Below are 4453 nucleotides of genomic sequence, written 5' to 3' on the forward strand. Positions count from 1 at the left end.
GCAAGTTCTTTTCCATAAGCACGTATGACTATATTCAGAATACATGCCTACATTATATTGATGAATTGGAGCTAGTTCTGTGTCACCCTATGTTATAACTATTGCATGATGAATGCCAGCCAACATAATTATCCAGCATTGATCTATTGCCTACGAGCTCATTTCATATTGATCTTAGCTAAGTTACTTTTCCGTTGCCATTGTTATGATTGCTACAGAAGTGCTACTGTTACTTTTGCCACTGTTACTGTTACTTCCATACTACTCTTCTACTAAATACTTTGCCGCAGATATTAGGTCTTTTAGGTGTGGTTGAATTGACAACTCAGCTGCTAATACTTGAGAATATTCTTTGGCTCCCCTTGTGTCAAATCAATAAATTTGGGTTGAATACTCTACCCTCGAAAATTGTTGTGATCCCCTATACTTGTGGGTTATCAAGACCTTTTTCTGGCGCCGTTGCTGGGGAGCATACACTACTGTAGGATGCTGCTAACGCGACACTACGATCAGAGACCTTTCGAGAAACTTTGTGCGATGCAATAATTGCAAACGGTGGTGTGAGAGAACCGTCAAAAATGTCCAAAACATTTGTGATGACTGATGCATCAAACACGGTTCAGATTTTAGTTGCGTGTGTGATGCAGGGCATACAGTTGATTCAGAAGAACTGTTTGTGATGAGGAAGAACAACAGAAACGGGCAGCCATATCAATGTGTGTGCGATATACGGCATACAGTTCACTCCTATGAACTGTGTGCTATTAGGGAATGCAACAGAAACGGCCAGCCAGATTAAGGTGTGTGTGATATACGGCATACGGTTCACTCAGACAAACTGTTTTTGATTAGGCAAGAGAAGGGAAAAGGCTCATCCTAATAAGATGTGTGTGATATGCAGCATTTGCAATCAACCCAAAGAACACAAACGATTCGTGTAAACCAGATGTGTGTGATACACAACAAACATCCCACTCGGATGAACTGTTTGGGTTGAGAAATTATAACACAGATGGTTACTATAGTAAGTTCGTGTATGATAGTGGGTAGACACGTACACGTACATCGGAGAACAAGGGCCCATGTTTCGGGCTTCCGACGCATGACATATGGTTTATCCCGAAGAATTGTTTGTGATGAGACAGAACAACAAAAATGGGGCTTTGTGGGCCCAGAACCATCAATAAATTTTGACTTTGTTTCTCCTCACATTGCAGATTATGAAGCAATAAGTAATTGCAAATCTATTCACACAGATCAAACTTATATGTGTTCACACTTAGCACCGGGCTATAAAAGCTACCCACTCGAAAATTACTTCACATTTCCTCTCCTCATCACCTACAAAACTGGTCTTTCCTGTCAAGTCGTTTCTCCATGACCGATGGGAGGAGTTTAGGGTGGGCATATAACCAGGCAGCAAAGACCAAGGCTGCTGAAGCACTAGAGAGGTCCCGCCGCAAAGCGGCAGCCACAGCAGAGAGGCCCCACCGTGAAGCGGCAGCCGCAGCCACAGCAGAGATGTCCCGGCGCGCCGTGGAGCCCTCGAACGAGCTCTCACAGGCATGCGAGGGCTCTCACAAGCGCACTCGCCGCGTCGGTGACCGTGATGAGCTGGCGTTGCTGAAGTCCTTTGCTGGCGACAGCGACATTCTCACTAGCCTCATTAAGCAGAAGGAGCTGGTCGACAGCTTGATGAAGCTGCTCGAGATCAGCGATGCCTCAGTTTACATGGCGACCGACCTTGTCGAGCAACTCATGGGTGATAATGCGAAGCTCCTCAAGGCGCTCACTGGGAAGGAGGAGGAGGCCGTCGGCTGGAAGATGCTGCATGAGCAGAGCAGTGCCTCGGGGATGACGCTGATATCGGTCATTGAGGAACTAATGAGATGAGGATCGTTAGCATTTGTTCTTTGGTTGCAACTTCAGTTCAAGAATTTGGAACTATTTGCAAATTGATTGGTCTGGTGTCTCCAATGTTCACCAAAGCATTTCTTTGGCTAGGCAGCGGTTTGCTCACAGCTTCTTCTTCGAGGTGGTCTTCACGGTGGCTTGGAATATTTGGGTCCTTCGAAATGGAAGGACATTCAGAGGGGAACAAGCTAGGTTTAGTGTTTGGCGTTGTAAATTTGTACATGATTTAACTCTGCTATCCCATAGAGTCAAGGCTCATGTTAGGCCCCTACTTTTGCAATGGTTGGAGGGCCTTCATTAAGTCATGTCTTGTATAGGTAGGTTTAGGTAAGTTTGGCCTCTCTGCCTTTCTCTTTTTATAGGTTTAGTTTTGTACAGCTAACTTGTATTGGACTCTTTGATTTTGGAATAAAAGACCGTGGGGCTGTGCCCTGCAGTAGTTAGTCAAAAAAAACCAAAACTAATGGGTGACTTGAGGAAGATCCGGATCGAGCGCGAGCAGGAGGTGGAGGAATCTGTGGCTGCTTTCAAGCAAAGCCGTGAGGAATTGAGGATCGAGCTAGAGGATGTCATCGCCCGGCGATCCATCGAAGAGTAGATACAGTAGCGATCTAGATTGTTGTCTATGATTTCCTCCTTCTCTTGCCCCCGTGTCTTCCGAACTTTGCCGCATGTGGCATTTAAAATTATCTGAAATATGTAAGACAATTATTATCTGCGCCACTGTAAATTTGTCATCGTACTATCCCTTGCCATTTTATTTGTCGTCGTATTATCCGTTGCACTATGTCCCAATTTAAATTATGCCGGAATACGAGTTGAAAACATGAACAAAGCAAACAGTGCCATCGGATCACAACCAAACACTCTTCGTCCACCCCTAAAAACCCTCCGTCCAGGCGCTTTAATTAACCCATTAATGGCAAAGTTTTGAGCAAGGCGGGATGAGGCTGGTGCATGCAGGTCAAAGAGCTCGCTTCCCGGTGAGCATGGGCGGCCTTGCTACTTGCACGTGTCCCGTCAAGCCTGCGAGGTGGACAGGATGCACGCGTCCCATCGAGCCTATGCGGCAGACTGCTCGCACGCGTCCCGTCGAGCCTGCACACCGGACTTCTCACGCTCGTCCCGTCTAACCAAACAGCTGCACGCACGCCACTGAGTATGGTTAAATATTGACACGGTTCATATGATACAACCGTTTGTGATATTAATGTGTCAGCTTATTGTTTCAAAAAGGACTTCGTTGGCTACTAATGTCTGCGCCTCTTCTCAAACTGGACGATTTTTTTACCACGACATATATGTGCCATGTCATGAAACCATGCCAAGTTTCATGTTTTTTGGGTGAGTTTTTGATTTACTATGATTTAAAAACCGAGATTCTCAATGTGTTAGGACGATGACAAGTTTGCAATTCATTCCCATTCCTTAAATGAGACCTAAACATGCACCCAATAACACATGTATGATTTCCCACCCATTTGTGTTTGTAGTTCAAATTTGAATTATGGACTACATTTAATGCATAGAAAACTTAATTAGTAATATATACAATGGCCATACAAACCCTAAACATGCACCCCAAGGACACATGCATGTTTTTTCTAGCCATTTTGGTGCACTAGAGCATGTATTTGTAGTTCGGATTTGAATTATGGACATTAAATGCCTAGAAAACTCAATTAATGAATAAAAAGGGTCAAACCAGCCGTGAATAATTTCAAAGTTCAACGTGAATCTCCCGTTGTTCTGTACGTGTTGCATGTAGAAAAAAATATGATGCTAGAAGAGGGAGCGATTATTGTTTGTCCCACAAGGGGACACATTTCCCTATTGAAACCACGAGGGTTCTTGTGACAGGCTCCGGTTTGTAAGAGGTTTGTAATAAAGCTTCACCCAAATTGGCAATGTTTTTACCACGACATATATGTGCCATGACGTAACACCATGCCACCTTTAATGACTTTATGGTGAGTTTTGGATTTATGGGGATTTAAAACCGAGATTCCAACACTACAAAAACAAAGACACATCCGTGACATTTTGGGCTGAACGAATTTTTTCTGTCATACATATGACACTTCTATGATGATAATTGTGACAAAATCCGGTATCCTCATAGATGTGGTGGGCTCCTACTTCTATGACAAAAAATCATGACAGAAAATGGGCTTTTTGTCCTGGGCGGGCCGGAGACGCAGCTGCATGACATTCTTTGGGCCGTCCTTGACGGAAAAAACGTGGTACAAGCATGGGCGAGGAAAATTTTGGGGAGTTCCCGGTTACGGTGGGAGGTCGGGGGTCGAGCGATGCACATTTCTCTCGTACACGTACGCGCGTGTGTGCGAGGCGTTGGCTCTAACTAAACCCGAGCGAGGGCGTTGGGCTCTAACTAAACCCGAGCGATTGCACTGCAGGCTACGCGTTACTGAACCCAAGCGATCGATTGATGGCTATTAACTGAACCGATCGAGCGATTCCTTCGCGACTGCTGCTAACTGAAGCCGATCGATGCTGCCTCTGGGATGAACAGTGAGCG

The sequence above is a fragment of the Triticum dicoccoides genome, chromosome 1B (assembly GCF_002162155.2).
Source record: "Triticum dicoccoides isolate Atlit2015 ecotype Zavitan chromosome 1B, WEW_v2.0, whole genome shotgun sequence".
Taxonomy (NCBI): Eukaryota; Viridiplantae; Streptophyta; class Magnoliopsida; order Poales; family Poaceae; genus Triticum; species Triticum dicoccoides.